At 35.8% G+C, this 25,461-nt stretch overlaps 1 long non-coding RNA gene across 1 annotated transcript in view; it reads left to right on the top strand.

The window, feature by feature from the left end:
• The window catches only part of LOC118703470, a 104,341-nt gene that overhangs the window by 58,256 nt on the left and 20,624 nt on the right, over positions 1 to 25,461 (top strand). Inside the window, exon 6 of the long non-coding RNA XR_006739783.1 lies at positions 15,208 to 15,342. This is a non-coding gene — a long non-coding RNA (uncharacterized LOC118703470). The remainder of the gene's footprint in view (positions 1 to 15,207; positions 15,343 to 25,461) is intronic.

Below are 25,461 nucleotides of genomic sequence, written 5' to 3'. Positions count from 1 at the left end.
TAAATAGATTTCTTACAAAGTGTATTTTCCCTGGATTCTAGAATTTATAGGATGGGCTTAGCTAGCATTAACAACAAAGCAGTTTATTTTCCTTATAGACAAACCTGCTTGAGCAAAGCAACACATAAACAGAATGCTTTGCTAATTATTACATAAAGACAAAGATGAAATGTGGGTTTTGGTGCTTATTTCATATTACTGTCTATGAAGAGTAAAGGAATTTAGAGTTTCGTTTTCTTTGTTTCACTTTGATTTTATTAACTTTTGGGGATACCTAATAATATTTTAAAAATGGATATTTAGTCTTAGAGAAATAATTCATTTTTTACTCCTAGTCTTTTAGCATGTGGATATTGAGTTTTCTTCTTTTTCTATTCAGATCATGTGCACAATGTTTAGCAATAATACTATCTATATTCTACAATAGTTTTTAGAATTGTATACTGTACTTAGTTTATAATATCAAAAAAATATTATTTTTCTGGTTTTAATGTTGTAAAATACATCCAGAAAAATTGATTGAGGAGAACATTTCCAAAATAATTTCTAATTAAATAGTGTTTTTATTTTCTCTTAAATAAATTTCTCTTAAATAAAATTATGTAAATTTATTTTTTCTTAAAAGTGAAATGTCCAAAATATCTATATTTGTACATACAAATATATCTTAGTACAAAATTTCATATAGTACATGTAGTTATATGTTAAAGATTGATAACATTGAGAATAAATGATTATTTCCAAATAGAATAAAAGGGTAGGTATTAGGAGCCTTAATTTAATCTCCATAACATGGTCTTGAGCAGGCCTAGGTTCTCCTGTCTCTTGGTGAAAAGCCTGTAAACATTTACATTACATTATAGAAATTGTGCACTTTTAAGGCTCACATGTTAGAATTTTGAAGAGGTTCTCACTCTTTTGTATACACACAGACAATACATACAAACCTGATTTGTTTATGCATTTATCCACTGATAAGCATTTGGGCTCTTTCTATCTTTTGGCTACTGTGAATAGTGCTACTATAAACAAGCATGTACAAGTTTCTGTGTGGACATATGTTCTCATTCCTCTTAGGTATATGCCTATGAGCAGAATTTCTGAGTCATATTGTAATTCTGTGTTTAATTTTTTGAGGAATAGCCAACTTGTTTGTTTTCCACAGCAGTTGTACCATTTTACATGCCTACCAGTGATGTACAAGGGTTCCTATTTTTCTGTATCCTTGCCCATAATTATTTTTTGATTTACACTTTCTTAGTGGATGAGAAGTGTTTTCTCCTTGTGCATTTTCTTAAATATCAATGAAACTGAAATCTTTTAATGTGCTTGTTTGGCTATATATAATCTTTGGAGGAATGTCTATTCAAGTGTTTTGCCCATTTTTTTATTTGGGTTGTCTATTTGTTGAGTTGTCAGGGTTCTTTCTATATTCTGAATATTGATCTCTTATCAGGTATATGACTGGAAAATATTTTCTTCCATTCTCTAGCTTGTTCCTTCATATTCTTGATAATGTTCTTTAATGTATAAAAGATTTTAATTATGAAGACCAGTTTGTCTATTTTGACTTTTATTGCTCATGCTTTTGGTGTCATATCTAAGAATTCATTGCCAAATATGACATTAAAATTACTTCTATATTTTCTTCTGACATTTTTTTAATCTCCTGAATTTAGGCCATTAACTTATCTTAAATTAATATTATATAAGAAGTAAGATACATATTCAACTTACCCTAGTAATTATTTGTATGTGGTTATCTATTTGCTCCTACATTTGTTGAAGAAATGCTTATTTCCTTGCTGAATGATCTTGTCAAAAATCAAGGTAATAGATTTGGCTTATTTCTGGACTCTCAATTCTATTCTGTTGGTCTATATATCTATCTTAATGCCAGTATAACACTGTTTTGGTTACTGAAGCTTTGTATTAAGTTTTAAAATGGGAAAAGCATGTCTTCCAATTGTGTTTTACTTTTTCAGTATTGTTTTGGCTATTCTTGAAATTCCATGTAAATTTAAAGAACTATAATTCACTTTGTGGAGTATTGTTATCTTAATATTAAGTCTTCAGTTCATGAACATAGAATACATTTCCAGTTACTTAGGTCTTTTTAAATTTCTTTCAGCCATGTTTTGTAGTTTTCAACAGATGTTTTTCAACTTCTTGGTTAAATTTATTCCTTGGCATTTTATTTATTTATTGCGAATGAAATTGTTTTTTTAATTTAATCTTCAGGTTGTTTATTGCTGCTGTAAAAACAACTGACTTGTGTGTGTTGATCTTCTACTCTACAGCTTCACTGAATTCACTTTTTAGTTCTAGTAGTTTTGTGTGGATTCCACAGGATTTTGTATATATGGAATTATGTTACCTACAAATATAGTTTTACTTCTTTCTACTCCTAAAAAGCATCATCAATTTTTATATTTTTCTTGACAAATTGCTTTGGCTAGAACTTCCTACAGTGTTATCAGAGGTCAAAATGGACATTCTTGTCTTGTTGACCTAGGGAAAGCTTTTATTCTCTCACTATTGAGTACGATGCTAACTATGGGTTTTTCATAAATACCTTTTATCACGTTCTATCTTGTTTGTGAGTGTTAATATCACGAGCGGGTGTGAAATGCTCCTTCTGAATGTATTGAGATGATCATGTAGTTCTTTGCTTCATTCTGTAATGTGGTATGTTTTACAATGATTGATTTTCATATGTTGAACAACTATTTGTTCCTGAGTTAAATGCCACGTGGACATAGTGTATAATTTTTAAAAATGTTGGATTTGCTTTGGTGGTATTTTATTGAGGAATTTTGTGTATATATTCTTAAGAGATATTGGTCTGTACTTTTCTTGTGATAGCTGTTCGTCTTTGACATCAGGTTAATGGTGACAGCATAAAATGTATTATAAAGTGTACCTTCTCTGTGATGTCTGCTTTCACCACTCTTATTCAATGTAAGTCCTAGCTACGGCAATCAGATAAGAAGAATTAAAAGACATCCAAATTGGAAAAGAGGAAGTAAAGCTGTCATTATTACCAGATGACATGACATTGTACATAGAAATCCATGAAGATTTAATAAAAAAAAAACTACTAGATCTAATAAATGAATTCAGCAAAGTAGCAGGATACAAAATTGATATCTAGAAGTTGGTAGTATTTTTATACACCAGTAATAAACTCTCAGAAATAGAAACTAAGAAAACAATCCATTTACTATTCTAACAACAACAAAAAAAAGATTCTTAGGAATAAACTAAACCAAGGAGGTAAAGTTTTGAAAAACTTTAGGACATTGAAGAAAGAAATTGAGGAAGATACAAACAAGTGGAAGCTTATACCGTGTTCATGGAATGAAAGAATTCACATAATTAAAATGTCCATACTACCCAAAGCAATCTATAGATTCAACACAATTCCTATTAAAATACCAATAGCATATTTCACAGATCTGGAACAAATATTCCAAAAAATTTATACGGATTTCCCCCCCCCCCAAAAAAAAGACCCTGATTAGCCTCAGCAATTTTGAGAAAGGAGAGCAAAGTTGGAGGGATCATAATACCTGATAACAAACTATACTACAAGGCCTTTGTAATCAAAACAGCCTGGTACTGGCATAAGAATAGGCATATAGATCATTGAAATAGAACAGACAACCTAGAAATCAACCCACATCCCTAGGGTCAATTAATATTTGACAAAGAAAGCAAGACCATGCAAAGGAGAAAAAATAGTCTCTTTAATAAGTAGTGTTGGGAAAACTGTTTCAGTTTATGCAACATAATGAAACTAACCAATAACTTGCACCATAACAAGGATAAACTCAAAATGGTAAATACTGAAATGTAAGTTACAAAACAATAAATGTAAGTTTTTGTCTATTAAGTGCAATGTTCCTCTTAAGTGCAAAGAGTTCCCACAAGCTCATTAATTGTTTTGGTGGAGGGACTGATTCTAGAGCTTCATCCCTTGCCATCTTTCATGGTGCTTTTCCCTTTGGACAATAAGTTTTATGGTTGCCCATTTGTAATGAATGACAGGGGCAAGAGAAATAGGCACACACAAGTTCTCACACAACATATAAACCATGGGGATTATCAATAAATATTTATTGACTTCTGAAAGAGTATAGCTGTCAGGTGAATGCTATAAGTTTTTTTCTAGTTTCAGCTCAATATTCTTCCTGTTTTTTAAGGTAGTTTTTATAGTAGCCCAACATTGGTACACTAAATGCCTCTGTTGGAAGGGGTGACATGCCACATTGATTTTTCATCCTGAGTTTAGATCCAGATTATTGTCATTGTAACATGTGTCCTGAAAGGTGGAGTCTGTGGAACAGCCTTAGCTCTTACTGCTGACAGGGGTGCCATTTGCCTGTCTTTCTACTTGCTCCCCCTTTCCAAGCCTGTGGGTGGGTCACGAACAATTGCTTCATGACTGTGTGCAGTCTGCAGACCTTATGTTGTGTAGGCCTGCTGTAGACAATGCTCTTTAATTGGGCAGAAAAGTTGCTGCATTGGCTTCTCTCCCATTTAAAAAAGCTGAGTACACGCTGTTACCGCAGCATTTCCAGGCTATGCCAGCTCGAGGAGCAAGATCCTAGGATTAAAAATCAGACGAGGGGCTCCACATGGTGATAAATAGCACTATTGAGTCTGATTATTTTATAACTGTAAGGAGGTGCTTTTTTGAACGTGGTTTAATATGCATTTACTCATTCTGGAAATTCACTAGATTTTAACTGCTTTTAAAGTCCCACTTAAGATGATTTTCATTAAAGATTTTGGTAAGTACTCAGAAAAGAACAATAGAGTACATTTGGGAAAAATGCTTTCAATGAGAGATCTTGGGTTGATTGACTCTCTCACACATACTCAGAATGCTACAGGTGATAGAAAATTTAATCTCTTAAAAGTGTGAGTGAATAAAAATGGAAACCTGGGAGTGACCTGCTTTTCTTTGATCTATATTAAATGTGAATAAATCAGTTTTGGTGAAATTAAGTAAAATCATTTCCTTTTTCTATAAGTAATCACATTTTATGGTTGAATATTAAACTCTGGAAAAAGGGGCAGTTGTGATGGAACTATCAAAATATAAGCTATGTCATATGAAAGGATTGCTTTTAGTATGTTGATAGTATAAAAAATTCTTTAAAAATCTTTTCCTTATAATTAAAATGTCTAAATTATAATCATCTATGAAGAAACAAATAGTTTTAATCTATTCCATGGTTCTCCATGTGATGTTAATGCTATGTACATTAGTATTGATGCTTGAGTTTAATATTACTTTCACTAGCATTAAAATTGCTAACACTATAGCTTTGGTAATGCATATTTGAATATTTAATCATGTTGCTATAAACAGCTTCTCTAATGCTACATTTTCAGCGAATATGATGGGCCTTCTGTTAGTGCTGGCGTTTAAGCCTTCTTGCTTTCTATTTTCCTGTTGTATATACAAAGCAAAGTATTCCCACCTGAGATTTCCCCAAAGTTTCACTTTGGAAACAGAACATGATTTGAAAGATGTTTTCTGTTGCATGTTGCTCAAATCAGGTTTTGCTTTGAATCAAGCCAAATGATGAAAACATAGTCCAGCCTTCTTTCCAGCAGAATGCAATTACCTCTAAGGCCTATACTAAAAAGACCAACTAATTGAGAACACTTGTCTTTGTTTTCAGTTATCAAATATTTTTTTTTATTAAGAATGCCCATTTTTTTTGAAATTCATAAAGGTGGGTTTATTTTTAATGAACTTAAGAGTTGGAAGCTCTGATAAGTAAAGCAGGTTATCTTCCTCCTCAAGGGGACATATACTAATGCTATGCTCGTGTGAAGTAACACCGAGATACCATAAGCAAACAGTAGATGATTCATGTCAGATGGTTCTCCAATAATGTTAGGGGGTGGGGGTGGGGGGAAGCAGCTGATGTATGGGATATTGAAGGCAGATTAAGTTGTTAATGTATATTAGTATATTCTTAATTTCCTTTTAATTGAAAAAGACATATTGACTTTAATTAGAACCATTTCACAGGAACTGTCAATTAGCACATGTCAAACTAGTTAATTCAGAACAGAATTCTTTTAATTAGGGTCTGCTTTCCTTTAACTATGGGGCCAATGAAATCAGCCTTTCCTTATCTCGATTTTAAATGTCTCTAAGACATATAATACAAATGTAGACTCTTATCTATTATTAGAAGCCCATATGGATAACATTAAAATGATGATGCTGGCATTGTTCATGCAGCACAAATCAGGGTCCCTTTATGACTGTTAGGAAAAAAATGGCTTTGAACAAAGACTATTTTAAATACCAGATTTATCCTCCTTTAAAGAGACTGCAAAATTTATGACATGCATGTTCACATTTAAAGTATTATTTAATACGTCTGCTCAAATAAATGGGCCTATTCAAACGTTTTGTGTGTTCTATCAGCTGAAGACACATAAAACATTGTCAAGCCATATAGCAACATTTTTTTCCTTAAATGAACTGTAATCAAAAAGGGAAAACAGACTGAATGATGATTTTTTTTTTTTGCACAACATAAAAATAGCATTAACTTTCATTGCACCCAAAGATTTAATACTACAGTTGATACAGTGACTAAGTCACTAGTAGTGGGCTAATGTGATCTTAGTAATCAGACAGTGTAAAATCTGAAACTTAGCTCTTGCTTAATGTACTGATGTGGAATTGTAGCTTTTAAGGTGCAGTTGGTATAAGAACAGACACATACAGTGAGCTTGGGGGCGGGGCTATAGGGTTTTCACCTACAAATAGGTATGCTCAGAATTAAGAGAAGATTTTAAGTGAGCTGTAAAGGGAGAATTAATGTGAAATCTAGCCTACTTCATTATGTGAGGTTTAGCCACTGTTTTACTGAGTTATACCAAGCAAGTATACTGAAACTCAATAAAAGGAATATTTAATAAGCTAAACTCTGGATTCCATGAGAATTATCTGGAGACATGTTTTATGTACTCTGGTAGTGTTCAGTTAGTTCTAAAGTGTGCTGCACTATGACTGTCAGTGGCTGCATTTGTGCCAGTTGAACTACATGAAGAATTGTAGCAACCTTTTAATCTTTTAATTTTCTCTAACATAGGCAAAACAACAAGGGCAACAAACAAACAGATGGAAAAACACAAAACCAAAAGCTCCTTTGTTTTTCTTCCAGAGTTGACCTTTCTCTTCTGAACTATGTCTAGGGTGCCTTTGCTCTCTACTTTGTGTTTGAGAAGCACAACCTGTATTCAGCATGTCTATATATTGTACATATATATATTTTTATCTTCACCCAAGGATATTTTTTCCACTGATTTCTAGAGAGTAGAAGAGAGGGAGGAGAGGGAGAAAGAAGGGGTGGGGAGAGAGACAGAGAAAAAAGACACCCCATTGATGTGAGAGAGACACTTTGATTAGTTGCTTCCACACTATCTCCTACAGGGGCTAGGGAACCTGCAACTGAGGTATGTGCCCTTAACTGGGAATTGAACCGGCATCCCTCTGGTACACAGGACAACGCTCTAACCATTGAGAAAACTGGTCAGGGTAGCATGTCCATATTTTATTTAGTTCTATAGATTTTAACACCTTTGGTCATATAATCTCTGATGAAAAATATGGATTCTCTTCCCAGAAAAATCCACATAGGCATACATTTACTAAAATGTTCAGGATGGGAAATCTTAAAAAAAATAATTTGACTTAGACTGCTGAAAAATATATGCTCAGCTTGATATGAGTTACTACTTGCAATGCTTTAGCCACTATGCTTGGTTCTGGGGATATAACAATGAGTGAAATGAGCAACTTTAGCATCTGAGTCACTGTGACAAATAATTAACAAGTTTTCAGAAATTATTATGTGATTTAAAAATTTTTTTAATCTCTGAACTGGTTAAAGTTTGATCTATATTTAAAACTCTTGTATAAGTTATAAATGTGACAAGATTGACAATTTTACATAAAAATTTCCTGAAAAATATAATTATTGAAACATTAAATGAGATTAATTTTATAAATGTAACTTAACAGATTTTATTAATCCATTTTTATCTATAATTCTGTTTTGGTTAATAATCTCAGGTAATATTAACTAATACAATAATTTTGATTCTTTTTATTTAAATTATATTATTTATAATTATTTATAAAGACATAGGCATCCTATATAATAAAGAGGTAATATGCAAATTGTCCATCACTCCAACACACACAATGGCCGCCCCCATGTGGACACAAGAGGGCCAGCAGGGGAGGGCAATTGGGGGCAAATCAGGCCTGCAGGGGAGGACAGTTGGGAGGGACCCAAGCCAGCAAGGGAGGGCAATTGGGGGTGACCAGGCCAGCAGGAGAGAGCAGTTAGGGGTATCAGGCTGGCAGGGGAGGAGGGCAATTAGGGGCAAGCAGGCCTGCATGGAAGGACAGTTAGGAGTAACCAGGCTTGCAGGGGAGGGAAGTTAGGGGTGACCGGACCAGCAGGGGATGGCAGTTGGGGGCGACCATGCCTGCAGGGGAGGGCAGTTGGGGGTCACCAGGCCAGCAGGGGAGGGCAGTTAGGGGAAATAGGGCCAGGAGGGAAACAGTTAGCTGTTGATGAGGCAGGCAGGGGAGTGGTTAGGGGGTGATCAGGCTGACAGGCAGAAGCAGTTGGGGCAATCAGGCAGGCAGGCAGGCAGACAGGCGAATGGTTGGGAGCCAGGAGTCCCGGATTGTGAGAGGGATGTACCAGATTAGAGAGGGCGCAGGATGGGGCTGAGGGACACCCCCCTCCTGTGCATGAATTTTTTGCACTGGGCCTCTAGTAATAATATAATTTTTATAAATTAGTCTCATTTTAAACTCAAACTGTGCCCATAATCTTCAGTGTGGGGGTGGTGGTCGTAATTAATTTCTTGATTGTTCATAAGTAGGTTATCTTTACTATGCCAGGGTTTTAAATTTGAACAGTGGCTGAGTGAGGTCTGCTTTTCAAAAATTAACATATCCAAACTCCATTATTCCACCAGATAGTGTTAATTCCTTTGTATCTTAAAAGGGGTAGTGTGTGTGTGTATGTGTGTGTGTGTAGTCTTTACGAGTACACTAAAGCGTTAAATGCAGTTTTATCTAAGCACCAGTGACCCAGTGCATGAAATTCATGCACAGGAGGGGTGTCCTTCAGCCCAGCCTGCACCCTCTCCAATCTGTGACCCCTCTGGGGATCGGGTTTAAACAGTCAGATATCCCTCTTGCAATCTGCGACTGCTGGCTCCTAACCACCCACCTGCCTGCCTGCCTGATCACCCCTAACCACTCTGCCTGCTGTCCTGCTTGCCCCCAACTGCCCCCCCCTGCTGGCCTGCTCACTCCCAACTGCCCCATACTGTTGGCCTGCTTGCCCCCAACTGCCCCCCAAGCTGGCCTGATCACCTCCAACTGCCCTCCCCTCCTGGCCTGATCACCCCTAACTGCCTCTGCCTCGGCCCTGCCACCATGGCTTTGACCAGAAGGACGTCCAGAAGGTCTCCCAGTCTAATTGGCATATTACCCTTTTATTAGTACAGATACTTACATACTTTGTGTGTTTTAGTCCCAGTTGGTCCTTGATTGTCTGTAGCACTTTAAATGCATTTCTCTATTTTAATTTATTGAATGTTGACCATTGGTACATTTATCAGGAAAAAATTTTTTTATTTGAAAATTTATAGGACACATGAGCCTTAACTTGGTTTAATCATCTTGATGGTATAGATGGTGTAGGTTTTATATATTGATAAAAATAGGTTTTTAGATAATATGTTTGTTAATGAAAACCACTGTTATTTAATTCTGATGACAGATTAAGTTATTAGGAGCTATGATTTCAAGTAGTTTTATCCAAATAGGAAAACTCTAGAAATCACTGTAGTGCTTCATTTAAAAGGAAGTAACTTTCAGATTAATTTTTTAATTGTTTGATTTTAAGAGTTAAAATGGAAAATTGTAAAATTATTTTATCCAGTCCTAGATCTTTAACCAATATAGTATTGAGTTTTTTAGGGACTACATACCACACTCTGAGCATGGTATTGCTGTTTATTCTGTGTAGAATTAACCATCCCCATCCCTTCCCTTTTTTTTTTTTTTTTTTAACCTAATGATCAACAATTATCTAATATTAATATTATAATTTGGTAAATATTTATTACCTTAAGTGATACTGTGTTTAGCTTTTGGAAGTGACAGGGAGATACCTATTGATACTTATTTGTTTCTATTTTTGTTTTTGTTGGTTGTCTCAGGTTAGTTGGTTTGATACCACAAGTATTTATTAATACCTATTATTTCCAGAAACAGTTAATATTAGACATTGTCCTGTTGAACAATAGTTAAAACATTTATTTGTCTTTCTTTTAACTATGAGGAATCTGTTAAAAACTATTTAGTAGTTTTTGTGTGGAGTCTTTCAAGTTTTCTATGTACAATATCATGTCATCTGCAAGTAACTTTACTTTCTCCTTTACAATTTGGATGCTTTTTATCTCTTGTTGTCTGATCACTGTAGCTAGGACTTCCAGCACATTGTTGACATTCCTGCCTTGTTCCTAATTTTAAGTGAAAGGTCTTTTGACTATTGAGTATGATGTTGGCTGTAGGTTTATCATATATAGCCTTAATTATATTGAGGTATGATCCCTCTATTATCACTTTGCTGAGAGTTTTTATCATGAATGGGTGCTGGATATTATAGAACCTTTTTTCCTGCATCCATTGATATGATCATGTGATTTTTATCCTTCATTTTGTTTTTGTGCTGCATCACACTTGGTCATGTTTTATGATCTTTTAAATGTGTTGATGGATTTGATTTGCTAATATTTTGTTGAGAATTTCAGCATTTATGTTCATCAGGGATATTGGCCTATAATTTTCTTTCTTTGTCATGTCTACATCTGGTTTTGGAATTAGGGTAATGCTGGCCTTGTAAAAAGAATTTTAAAGTCTTTCTTCATTTTGAAATTTTTGAAATAGTTTGAGGAGGAAAGGTGCTATTTCATCTTTGGGTGTTTGATAAAATTCACCTGTGAAGCTACTTGGTCTAGGACTTTTGTTTGGTGGGAGCTTTTTGATCACTGCTTCCATTTCATTTGTTGTTATTGGTCTGTTCAGGTTTTCTGATTCTCCTGATTCAGTTTTGGAAGGTTGTATATTTCTAGGAATTTGTCCATTATGCCCAGGTTGTCTAGTTTCTTGGCATATAATTGTTCATAGTATTTTCTTATAATCCTTTATTTTTTCTGTGATGTCAGTGTTACTTCATCTCTTTTGTTTCTGATTTTATTTATTTGGGTCCTGTCTCTGTTTCTTGATGGACTCATTAGCTAATGAATCTAGCTAAAGGTTCATTAGTCTGTTTTTTTGTTTCATAGAACCAGCACTTGGCTTCATTGATCTGTTGCATTATTATTATTATTATTATTATTATTATTAGTCTCTATGTTATTTGTTTCTGCTCTCATCTTTATTATTCCCTTCCTTCTACATACTATGAGCTTTTGTTGTTGTTATTTTTCTAGTTCTTTTAGGTGAGATTTTTCTTGCTTCTTGTGTCAGACATGAAATACCATGAACTCTCCTCTCAGGACTGCTTTTGCTGTGTCCAATAGATTTTCATTTGTTTCCAGGTAAATTTTTATTTCTTCCTTTTTCTCATTTTTAATCCATTATTGCTTAACTAGAGGCCCAATGTATAAATTCTTGCAAGGCCCAAATTCATGCAAGGACCTTGGCTCTGACCCCTGCTTGCTACCTCAGGCAGGGGCCTCTGTCGTCTCTGCCATGCTCCCCATCTGCTCTGGTTTTGTCTGGAAGGAAGGATGTTTGGAAGGACATCCGTTCTAACTAGCATATCACACTTTCATTATTATAGGTAACATGCTAGATAGCCTCCATGCGTTTGAATGTTTTGAGTTTTTTATTTTATTTATTTACTTATTTAATTCTTTATTGTCGAAAGTATTACATATGTGTCATTTTCCTGTAATTGACCTCAGCCAACTTGCTCCCACCCCTCTCCAGTTGAGTTTTTAAATTGTAGTTGATTTCTAATTTCATGCCATTGTGATCCAAGAAGATGCTTGATATGATTTGTATTCTTGAATTCATAGGGACTTATTTTGTATCCCAACATGTGCACCTTTGAAAATGTTCCATGTGCACTTGAGAAGAATGTATATTCTGCTGCTTTCAGATGAAATGTTTTGTAAATATCTATTAAATCCATCTGATCTAGTATATCATTTAAGGTCTAGAAGATCTATCCAGTGATGTCAGTGGAATTGTAAAGTCCCTTATTATGACTATTGTTGTTGATCTCTCCCTTAAAGCACACCAATAATTTAAAAAATATATATATTTAGGTGCTCCTATATTGGTTGCATATACATTTCCCAGGGTTCTATCTTCTTGTTGGATTGATCCTTTAGTATTATATACTGTCCTTAGTCTCTTTTATGGCCTTTGTCTTGAAGTCTGTTTTGTCAGATATAAGTATTGCTACCCCATTTTTTTTTTCATTTCCATTTGCATGGAATATTTTTTCCCATCCCTTCACTTTTTTTTTTGTGGCAAATTGATTCTTTTTTAACTGATTCAATTTGGTACTAATTTAGAAAGAGGCCAAGTAACACTCTAATGACTCATGTGAAATTGCCTGTAATTTATAAAAAGATAGCTTTTAATTTAAAAGTAATGTTCAAAGTAATATTTGGTATAAGTGGTAACTGGTTTGCCAATTTGACATAATCTTATCTTGATTTTTGTTTGTATTATAAAGTCTCTTCTGGGCTAATTTCTGTAGTAACTTTTTATCGGAACATGAGATTCTTCTAATGTGCAATTAAAGTCTTTGCATTATTGGCAATATATTTTATAGAGAAACTTAGGGGTAAAAATCAGCTCATTTTATTTTGTAGTAAAATCAGAAATAGGGAAAATATGCTAACATGATAATATCTAATGAGGGAAATGTTCCATGCAGATGTCTGTTTTTCTATTAATCCCTAAAATGATTGTATGCTTTTATTTATATGAGTAACATAAGATACAAATATGTTATTAGGGATATATCCACTTCTAAAAAAGTTAAACACCATATGAATTTAGAATTTTAACAAATTGTTTTAAAAGTGATTTAAATCTTTAGATAATGTAAGATTTGAGATTTCAACAAAGATATAATATCTATGTATGCTCCTTCTGAGAATTATTTAGATATTTTTTTCTTGTTCATCTGCATTTATTACAGCTTTTAACATAAGGGAATGAGAACTGGGTGTTGAATGATGAATCTTTTATGGGTACAGAGAAATATTTTCCTTAGTTATCTTTGAAGTCTCCATCTAGGCACACTGGTAATTTTATTTTTATTATAGTATGTAGATAATAGGGTCATATGTTCTCAAGCTATCAGAGAGGGCATGCTAAAGGAAAAGAGAAAACATATTTTTTGTTTTTGCTGTTGTCATTAGGAATTTTCATATTTTCTTTGTACATTGGGCACCTTTTCATGTTTATTGTACTATGCTGATAGTAATGTCAGATTTCATTAAGCCAACACCAAGTTAGTGAACATGAAAAGCAGAATATTTTGCTATTAGTATTGTTCTAGATTTTTGTCCTTTAAGTACTTATTTTTTATGGGTTATAATTTATTTTACAATGTGAATTCTTTAGGAAGATGCACTAGTATTTTGTTTTAAGCTACATTAGGCTGCTAACATAAATTTGGACCTATCCCTTCATTATTAGTAAATATGTTGCAGAACTAATACAAATGATTACTAGCAGTTCTTACATTCTGTACTTTCCCATTTTATACTGCATACTAGAGGCCCATTGCATATTTGTGCAAGAATAGGCCTTCCTTCCACTGGCTTCCCTTCCACCTTCCTGGGATCCTTGCTTTTGTCCAGAGCACTGCCCCTGTAGCTCCGTCCTCCCACCTCCCCCTCATAGCAGGCGTCCGGCCCCTCTCGATGGCTCTGTGCCTGCATATGCAAGTTAACCCACCATCTTTGTTGGGTTAATTTGCATACTCACTTTGATTGGTGTGGGCATAGCAGAGGTATGGTCAGTTTACATGTTTATCTATTACTAGGTAAGATATGTCAGTGAATTCAACAGCTTTGGTGAGGGGTGGAGAGAGACATATCTATCTATATATATAAAAGGCTAAGTGACTGGCCATCTGATGGTAGCTATGACACACAATGACCACCAGGGGGCAGATGCTCAAAGCACAAGGTGCCAAGCTCTGGTGACTTGGCAGCAGCAATTCTCGGGGGTGATGACCCTGGAACCAGAGAGGAGGGAGCCTGATTCCAGGGTGTGTCACCTGAGAACTGCCCTCTCACAATCCAGGACTTCTTGGGGAATGTCAGAGAGCCAGTTTCAGTCCAATCCCCAGAGGCCAGGCTGAGGGACCTCACCTGCTGGAGGGACCCTGTTCACTCTGCCAACTCCCTTTGAGCCATGGCACCACCCCAGGTGCAGCTGGCCTGGGAAGGACTGCGGGAGTTTGGCTCTAGGGTGTGTCCAGCCCTTCTCGCCCAGTCCTGCCCCACCAGCCACCTTCTAAATAATTAATTTCTTTTCAATGTGAACGAATCCATACACAGGCGCATGTGCGAGCACGTGTGTGCGCACACACACACACACACACACACACACATTGTTTCAGCCTTTTACATGGGTATTAGCATCCTTCAGTTTTAGAATTAAGAAAAATTAATAATTAAGTCGCACTGCTAGTTATACACATTTTACACTAACCCTATCAGACTTCGTAGTACTCTAGACTTGAATGTACAATGAGAAAGACAGGGAATGTGGGTATGGGAAATTGGAAAGATGAAACATGGAAAGACATGGAGAAGATTAATACTCTTGGTTTTTGATATTTAATTTATAGAATTAACTTACTTTTGTCTTAAGTCTTGAGCTTATGGTTATAATTGGAATTAATTTAAGTATAGTTACCAATATAATGGAATAAATTATTTAAGACTGGGTACTTTGTTAGTTATTGAATATATTGATTAGCTCTAAATAGGTCATCATGTAGTTTATAAATCTTAATGCCTTATCACTTGTACATATGCCTGATATTTAAAAAATTAAACCTTTGTTTTTTGTTTTGATTTTTCTTTGTTCCTTAGGATTAATGGGAAAAACATGAACTTCACAATAAATTTTTCCTAAAATGTTGATTTACAATTTACTTTCTCAAGATTCATTTTGAATTATGGAAATCATCTTCTACTGTAACCTCCTACAGAAGGATTTAAAAATGAGTAAGTCAACCTTCTGAATTTTCAGAGGTACTTGATTGAAATTAATAGATATTATTATGTTGGTTGCTGCTAATGTATTAGGAATTATTATTCAAAGAGTCCACTTAAACACCAAGCTCAGTGTCATTTAGTGTGCGGTGGGGTGAGGCATATATACACAATTATTTATAAGCCTTACGGAACTGCTTGCCAGTTTTCATTTATTTTGGTAAGCACCAGGATCAACTTAATTTAAAAAAAAAGATAATGCCAGGTTTAGATTTTGCCAAATATGTTAGTGGATGTGGCATAGATTTTTGTAATGGAATGTCAGATAGAAGTCAAACATGTTGTCTGTTGTATAACACTACCTATAGTTAATATATTATTATGCACAAAATATGTTAAGAGGGTAGATCTCATGTTACGTGTTCTTACTACAGAGCAAAATCAAAACCACAGAAGAATATAAAACTTTTTTTGGAGATGATATATTTATAGTAGCTTGATCCTGGTGATAGTGTCATGGGTATATACATCTGTTCAAACTCACCAAATATATATATTAAATATGTGTAAATAAAAATATTAATTATATCCCAGAAAAACTAAAAAAGATGTTGGTTATATTTTAAAGATATATCCTGGAGAAAGAATAAAATAAAATTAAGCAGATGAAATCCCAAAACATTCAGAATTCATTTTTTCTTTAAATTTTCAATTATAGTTGACATTTAATATTTATATTAGTTTCAGGTGTACAGCATAGTAGTTGAAAGGGTGAAGGGATTAAGAAGTACAAGTTGGTAGTTATAAAATAATCAAATAGTCAATAATATTGTAATAACTATATGGTGCCAGGCCAGTACTAGATTTTGCATTTAGAATTCTTGATGTAGCAGGTGAAAGGGAATGGCTTCATGATTCTTTGCTTCAGCCTGTTGTCTTCATGATGAGTACTTGATACTGATGATGACGATGTTGGTGTTATCTTTGGCATTTAAACCTCACCCAATGATATATTTTTAAGTTGATTTTATTTATGATTATTATTTTAAAATATATTTTTATTGATTTCAGTGAGGAAGGGAAAGGGAGAGAGATAGAAACATTAATGATGAGAATCATTGATTAGCAGTCTTCTGTATGCCCCCCACTGGACACTGAGCCTGCAACCTGAGCATGTGCTCTTACCTGGCATTGAACCCAGACCCTTCAGTCCGCAGGCCAACGCTTTATCCACTGAGCCTAATCAGCTAGTGCTACATTGATTTTAGAGAGAGAGGTAAGGTGAGAGAGAGAAACATCGATCAGTTGCCTCCTGTATGCTCCCCGACCAGGACAAATCCATAACCTAGGTATGTGCCCTGACCAGGTATTGAACCCACAACCTTTTGGTGAATAGGATGATGCTCCAACTACCTGAGTTACCTGGTCAGGGCAGAATATCAAATATACACTTAACAGTTTCTCATTAGAGAGCTTTTCTTTTATTGAGACTGCTGATTGACAGGGGGAAAAATCCTCTTTAAGGGCAATATACAAGTGAAAAACAATTTAGGGCAGAGGAAGAAAAAGAGAAGGAGGAAAAAAGGTGGCAAAAGTGGGTAGATACTGAGAGAGGAAATATGAAGAGAAAGAAAATGAGGAGAGACAGAGGGTGGGATACAAAATAAGATAATTTTCTCCATTCTGCTCAGGCCTTCTTACTCCTATTCCACTGTCAGTAGCATTTGCTGAAAGCTTTTCTAGAATATTCAAATCTTCCCACTTAGTTAATTCAAACAGATTCACTGTCAATGATAATTCATTGTCACTTTATCACTTTTTTTTAAAGCCCTTACCCAAGGGTTGATTTTAGGGAGAGAGGAAGGGAGAGAGAGAGAGAGAGAGAGAGAGAGAGAGAGAGAGAGAGAGAGAGAGAGAGAGAGAGAGAGAGAGAGAGAGAGAGAGAGAGAAAGGGAGGGGGAGGGAGGGAGGGAGGGAGGGAGAGAGAGAGAGAGAGAGAGAGAGAGAGAGAGAGAGAGAGAGAGAGAGAAACATTGATGTGAGAGACATTGATTGGTTGCCTCCTGTGTGTATCCCTATATCAGGGATCAAACCCACAACCTAGGTATGTGCCCAAATTGGGAATTGAATCTGCAACCTTTTTAGTGTATGGAACAATGCTCCAACTAACTGAACCGCCCAGCTAGGGCTCTGTGTCACTTTACACCAGGCAATGTTCCAGGCTCTGGAGATATAATATAGTCAGTGAGATGAAGTCTCAATCCTCATGGATCTTACATTGCAACAGATGAATAAATGTATATTTGATTTGTTATGGGGGGAAAAGCAGATGAAGCTGATAGAAAATAACAGAGTATGTTACTTTAGAAAGGGTAGTCAAGGAAGTTTTCTCGACAGAGGTGATATTTTACTAGGAATCTGAACGAAGGGTGGGGAACAAATATGTCAGTTTCCGGGCAGTGTGTGCCTGGCGGGAAGATGAGTTAGTGTAAAGGCATATGCTTGATGTGTTCAAGGATCAGCAAGAAGCACAGTGGATGGAGGGGAGAGTGGTAGGAAATGAGGGTAAGACTAATAGACCACAATGAAGTAATAGGATTTTATTCTAAATGTCATCACACTTAGAGACCGGAGAGCGGAGAGGCAATATGGACTCATTTCACTCAAGAAATACTTTCTTATATAAAAGCAGAGCTGCAGCTGAAACCGGTTTGGCTCAGTGGATAGAGCGTCAGCCTGCAGTCTGAAGTGTCCCAGGTTCGATTCCGGTCAAAGGCATGTACCTTGGTTGCGGGCACATCCCCAGTAGGGGACATGCAAGGGGCAGCTGATTGATGACTCTCTCATAGATGTTTCTAACTCTCTATGTCTCTCCCTTCCTCTCTGTAAAAAAATCAATAAAATATATTTAAAAATAAATAAATAAAAGCAGAACTGCAAAGTATCAGGAGAAGGCTTAGGTACTTACCCAGTTGCATTTATTAATATAAAGAGTGTAGCAGGAATGGGACGTGGTTGTTCAAGGACAGCTTGCACTATTGTACCTTTGGAAGAGTACACAGTACCGTGATGGGATAGGTGATTGTTTTCCTAGAAAGATTTAATTGATTAACTCTTTCAGAGGTGATTAGAAGTGAAGTCAGTGGTGGCTAACCAGCAAATATTTTTGTATAAGACCCTGTGTAGATGCTTTAAAAAAATGTTAGTTTGTGCAGGTATTTGTCCCCATTTTACAGAGAAGAAAACTGAACCTCAGAGGTCCTATTCTGCTATAGCTGCTGGAAACACTTGGCTAATTATCAGAATACTCACACTAAAGTAGGCACTTTGACTGAATTATTGGGGTAATTGCAATAGTGTAGATCTAGGTATTAATCATGATTAACTAGGCAATTAAATATCTAAGAATATACTAAAGGGGTAATTGAAAAGACGTCTTTTATTTTAAAACACACACTTTCTAATTATTTTCTGGAAATTAAAGGACTACATGGTCATTTTTAAAAATGAGAAAATATAATTTTATACACATACACACACACACACACACACATTGTGACAACTTCTGCTTCTTCCTTGTTAATGCCTCAAACCTGTACTTTTTCTGATATAAGCCAATAAATTCTGGTTGTATTATTATTGTATTTATTTAAATAGTTGAAGAGTGAATGAGTTTTAATCACTTTGTCCATGAAAACCAGTTTGGAAAACTTGGTGAATGTGTTTGATAGCTGAGTTTATCTAGTAAAATTGTTACAGAGGTCATCTGAAGTTCTGTAGTCCAAGTAGTAGTGATTCAGAGTCTTATGCTCTTGTGGCCTATCTGCAGAGCATATTATCAAATTCAATATTTATTTGGTATAATACATCTAAAGAAAGTAAATGAAACAAAAATGTTTCCCCATCCCTTGATAACCTCCTTGCCTACAGCATACTATGGAAATGTATCTCAGTCTACAAGGTCAGATGTTCAAAGTATGCTTTTTGTAATTGTTTTATAACTCAGTTTCTATTTTTGAACTCATATTCTGCACAGATGGCTGAAATTGTAATGTTAGTGAGGGATTGCTTACCTTTTCCTAGTGCTCTGTTAATTCTTGGGTAGAGGTGATGGGTCCTACTAGACATCACCATCTTTCCACACTGGTGGCATCTGTTGAAATATTCATCCTTCATTTTGTTTCTGAAGTTAGAGTTGGTCATCACCCATTGCTGCTGACTTAGCCTACATTCTCATCCACAAGGTTTTAGCTGGCAGAGCAATTCTTTTTGCAATTGATTAGAGTGTGATCTTTCTTTGGTCCCCAAACTCTATTAAGACCATGGAGAATTTTCTGAGAGTGCTACTTGTCTAAGTCTCTTTGCGGCTGGATGGGGCCTGGGGAATGGAATGAGGCTAATAACCTTGTTTGCCTCACAATATCCACCCAGTTCTGTGTGATCTTCCTGCCTCCTGTGTCTAGGACATGGGATGTAGATTGCCTCTGTCTTTTGTAAAAACAGTCTAGCCATTGTTCCTTTGATTCTTCTTTTCCTTCTTCCAGGGAATTTTCTTCAAGTCTGGGAGATGAGAAAATCTTTTTTTTTTTTTTTTTTTTTTTTTTAAGATGTTTTAAATCTGTGTTCTATGCCAGATGCTGTAAATCCATAGGCTGAATTTGACCCATGGAAGTGCTTTTTGCTTGGGAAGTATTTCAAAAATTGGGAAAATTCACATAAAAAGCTTTATTTCTAGATTTCTCTTTTAAAGGAATAAGTATCACTCAAAGAACTTCTAATTCTGTTACCTCATTTTTATATGTTTTTATTGATTTCAGAGAGAGGAAGGGAGAAAGAGAGATGATAGAAACATCAGTGATGACAGAGAATCATTGACCGGCTGCCTCCTGCACGCCCCCCACTGGGGATCGAGCCTGCAACCCAGGCATGTGCCCTGACCAGAACTGAATGGTGACTTCCTGGTTTATGAGTCTGAGCTCAACCCTGAGCCCGATAGGCTGGACAGATTTCTTTTTCCTCTTTTTTTAAATTGAAAAAAAAAATTGTTTTTTCATATATAATATATATATATTTTTTATTGATTAATGTATTACATATGTGTCCTTATCCCCCCATTGTCCTCTCCCCATCCCCTCACTCCCCTGTTGTCTGTGTCCATTGATGAGGCCTATATGCATGCATACAATTCCTTAGGTTGATCTCTCCCCCTTACCTACCCCACCCTCCCCTTTGAGGTTTGATGGTCTGATAGATGTTTCTCTGTCTCTGGATCTATTTTTGTTAATCAGTTTATGTTATTCATTATATTCCACAAACGAGTGAGATCATGCGATATTTATCTTTCTCCAACTGGTTTATCTTGCTTAGCACAATGCTCTTCAGTTCCATTCACGCTGTTGCAAATGGTAAGAATTCCTTCTTTTTTATTAGCAGCATAGTATCCCATTGTGTAGATGTACCACAGTTTTCTAATCCACTCATTTGCTGATGGGCACTTAAGCTGTTTCCAAATCTTAGCTATGGTAAGTTGTGTTGCTATGAACATAGGGATACATATATTCTTTCTGATTGGTGTTTCTAGTTTATTGGGATATATTCCTAGAAGTGGGATCACTGGGTCAAACGTGAGTTCCATTTTTAGTTTTTTTGAGAAACTCCATGCTGCACCAGTCTGCATTCCCACCAGCAGTGCATGAGAGTGCCTTTTTCTCCACATCCTCACCAGCACTTGCTGTTTGTTGATTTGTGGATGATAGCCATTCTGACAGTGTGAGATGGTACCTCATAGTTGTTTTGATTTGGGCAGATTTCTTTTTGGGAAGAAATGATCTGACAACACTGAAACCAAATTTTCATATGGTAAAAGTCAACTAGAGCTTCATAGTGGATCCTGATGGGATTTGCTCCCTCTTGTTCCTACATTCTCTTTTGTTTACTCTGCTTTCATTTTCTAAAACAGTTTTTTAGAGTTGATATTTCTACCTTAAATGTTTGGTAGAAATCATAAGTGAAGCCATCTAGACTTGGAGTTTTCTTTGTGGCAAAATTAAATATGTAGAACTACTCAGCTTTGGTAATTTATTTCTTTCAGGTAATTTGTCCATTTCATCTAAATTTTCAAATTTACTGGCATAAAATAATCCATAATTTTATCTTTCTATTGTCTTTTGTTTATAGTATCTATAGTGATTTCTCCTTTTCCATTTTTGTTCCTGGTAAATTTTTTTCTTGACCAGTTCTAGATAGTTTATCAATTTTATCAGTCTTTTCAAAGAGCTAGCCTTTTATTTCTTCTTTTTAAAAAAAAATAAAAAAATTTATTGATATTTTACAGAGAGGAGGAAGGGAGAGAGATAGAGAGCTAGAAACCATTGATGAGAGAGAAATATCGACCAGCTGCCTCTTGCACACCTCCTACCGGGGATGTGCCCGCAACCAATGTACATGCCCTTGCCTGGAATCGAACCTGGGACCTTTCAGTCCGCAGACCGACGCTCTACCACTGAGCCAAACTGGTTTCGGCTAGTCTTTTATTTCATTGCATGGGACAACACCCAACTACCTGAGTCAAAATGATCAGGGCCCTGCTGGCCTGATCTCACCCCCAACTTCCATCCTCTAACTGCCTCTAACTGCCTCTGCCTCAGCCCCCACCACCATGTCTTTGTCCAGAAGGAAGTTAGACTTCTGGAAGATGGCTGGTAGACTCAGTCTAATTAGCATATTACCCTTTTATTAGTATAGATAGATTATATGGGATAAGATTGCTTAAATAGAGTGGGGGAGCCTTTTTCAGCAGGAGAGATGCTCTTAGTAGACAAAAACATATAATCTCTATATCTGGACTGATAGCCAGCCATATGAACTATACTGCCAAACTGGTCATTAAAAAATTGAATCACTTTCTTACACTTTACGCCAAACAGCTCTTGCCCTTAAAATCTATTCTCAGCTCCCACCTTAGGTTCCACCTTCACAGTTCACCCAGAGTAGGTTCTGATTTTTATGCCAGTCAGCATCCAAAGCTCCGCCTCCTAAGCAGTTCACCCAGATTTTGGTTCTGACTGGTTGGTTTCTATGCCAGTCAGCATGTCCAGACCTATCTCAGGGCCTGATCATAGAGTCAGGGCTGATCAGCAGCTGCCCCAGGCTGCTGGTGAGCAGGCTGAACTGCTGACCTCAGGGAGAGAGAGTGTGCTTCTCCAGTAGCCACTGCCACTGCTGATCAGCTCCACCTCTCTTTCTCTCCAAGAGGTTAGCAGTTCAGCCCACTTGCCTGCTATGTGTTCAGCCTGGTGTTCAGTTGATCCTTGGGTCATTTTGGATGTTATGACCCTGGCTCTATATATATAGACATTCATAAGAGCCACATGACTTGAAGTCTATTTATTCAATTCCTCTGATTTTTCCAATTTTCATGCCTTTTACTTATTATCTTCTGATTGATATAGCTAGAACTTCTAGTAATATATCGAATAAGGTATAAAAGCAGACATCTTGGACTTGTTCATGATCTTAAGGGAAATGCTAGTAGTTTTTGCCCATTGAGTATGAGGTTGGCTGTGGTTTTGTCCATATATGGCCTTTATGGTGTTACGATATCTCCTTTTTATTCCTCATTTGCTAAGACTTTTTATCAGAAATGGATGTTGGAATTCACTACATCGATTAATATGAACATGTGATTTTTATCATTAATTTTGTTTATGTGGTTTATTACAATATTGATTTGCAGATATTGTACTAACCTTGCATCCCTGGAATAAATCCCATTTGATGATGGTGTATGATCTTTTCCATGCACTAATGAATCTGGTTTGTTATTTTGTTTAGAATTTTAGCACCCATGTTCATTAAGGTTATTGGCCTATAATTTTCTTTCTTTATTGTATCTTTATCTGGTTTTGGATTTAGGATAATGTTGGCCTCATAAAATGACTTTGATAATCTTCCCTCCTCTTGAATTTCTTTGGGAATAGTTTGAGGAACATAGGTGTTAGTTCTTCTTTGAAAGTTTAGTAAAACTTGCCTATGAAGCCATCTGGCCCAGGAATTTTGTTTGTTGGGAGTTTCTTGATTACTGCTTTGATTTCATGTGAGTTTCAAACTTTTAAAAGCACTATTTGGATACCAATCCCAAATATCAATAAGTAAAAATGATGTTTCAGCTCAAAAATTGATATGGATATGTAAAAAAAACTCATAGGAATCAGAATAAAGGAGTTCCCACTGGCCAAATCAGAGACATTTTGAGCTTCAAAATAATGAGGTCAATAAGTTTTAATTCATTAAATTAAAAAATTCTTGAGTCCACACTTATAACAAATACTAGTATAATGGATAGAATACCAAGTATTAAGTGTGAGAGAAGTGGTAAAAGAAACCATTTTAACTATCAGACAAGAAATTTATGTAAGTGACCATCCTTGTTCTTGGAAAAGCCTTACTGAAATATTTAGAGGTAATGGAACATGATGTTCATAGCTTTAAACAATTTAGAAAATAAAAGATATATTAGTATATAAAGAGAGAAAGAAAAAGAGGAAAGAGAGGAGGGGAGGGAGGCAGGAAAGAGGGATAAGGCAGTTATGGCAAAATGTTAACAATCTAGGTCAAGCACAAACAGGAGTGCTTTATACTAAGCTTGCAACTTTTTTTGTAAATTTAAAATGATTTCAAAATAAAAAATTATATTAAAAAAGCAATGGTGTGCTGGAGTTCATTCTCTTTGGTATCCCCCATTACTCATTTTCTTCTGAAAAGGGCCCCTGATGTACTCCTGAATACAGTTTGAAAATCTCTGCACTAAAGTGATCTTTTCTTCCAGCAAAGAAAGGGGAGAGAGCAAATAGTTATACATATACTAATTATTTTATATAGGGAAGGGGATATTTTATATTTCACTAGCTGTAAGAAGAGACCAGTTACCTTTTAAAATATTACTAATGTGCAGATATAGTTGGTAAATATAAGTAGACACTTAAAGGAACATGCGGATAAAATTAGGCACCGGGGCAAAGTCTGTATTTGCCCCCAGGGTTTGTGGAATTCTAAGAGAGACTGCCTGTATGTAGTATGAAGGAACTTATTTAGGTAGCTGCAACAAAGCTTATTTTTTATTTAGGTTTGTTTGTGCAACCAGAATGAAGCATAGGCAGGAGTGAAGTTGGAAATCTTAGTTCAAGTTGATAATCATGATAAGGTTGGCTGCTATCACTAGAAAGGCAAGATCGTAGCAAACTTTAAGAGAGCAGATGTTGAAAAAACAATTCAGGATTGACCAGAGAACAGTCAGAGGAACAATGTTAACAGCATCCTCCTGTGGCCCCTTCAACAGTTGTACTGAGTCAGTGCCATCAGTATACTTCTTGGAAATGGCACCCATAATGTCAGAGAGGAACCCAACCCGAGGGCTATTTCCTTGTGTTTCCCGGAGTTAACATCATAATCCCTATGCAGTATAGTACTTCAAAAAGTACAGAACTGGAAGGTCTAGAAAATATTGTACAATACCAAAATTATGAAATTATTATCAGCATGTGAATAGCCTATAGGTTATTTTAGTTTGGTTGCAAGGGAATTCTAGTGTCCTTAAAGGAAAAACAACCAACAAAGGAAACAAAGTAAGTCATCATCTTCTGATCTGATTTGTGTTAAATACTAAACTCTCATAAGTGATGAGATATAACAAAGTGGGGAAGTTTAGTATATAAGACGTGAAAGAATGTTGTTTTCAGAGCTGCCACAATGTATCAGAAATTACATGGAGCAGTTTTGATGTGGAGAGCAGGTAAAGAATGAAAGCGTCTATCAAGATGAAGAGCAGCAATGCTTGCAATGAACCAATGAGCAGATGTACAGAACATGTGGTTTCTTGGCAGTTTAAAAAATAAATGAAAAATGACTTCGCATGGACAAAGATGATGTAGGAGTAAAAAGGACAATTACTGCAAAAATAACCCTTTCTTAGATATTAGAGAAAATGTAAATTAAACAAAGAGATGTTAAATGGAAAAGGATCTGTAATTTGAACATTGGTAGGCCTGGTGTGAATGTAGGCAGAACTAAATCAAGGGGGAAAGCATGTTGACAAAAGGAACTGTAATTGTAGGCAATATATAGACAGGGTGC

Source organism: Pipistrellus kuhlii, unplaced genomic scaffold (genome assembly GCF_014108245.1).
Source record: "Pipistrellus kuhlii isolate mPipKuh1 unplaced genomic scaffold, mPipKuh1.p scaffold_m20_p_4, whole genome shotgun sequence".
Classification (NCBI taxonomy): Eukaryota; Metazoa; Chordata; class Mammalia; order Chiroptera; family Vespertilionidae; genus Pipistrellus; species Pipistrellus kuhlii.
The sequence above is the reverse complement of the archived record's forward strand: the minus strand, read 5'-3'. Positions and strand labels throughout refer to the sequence as shown.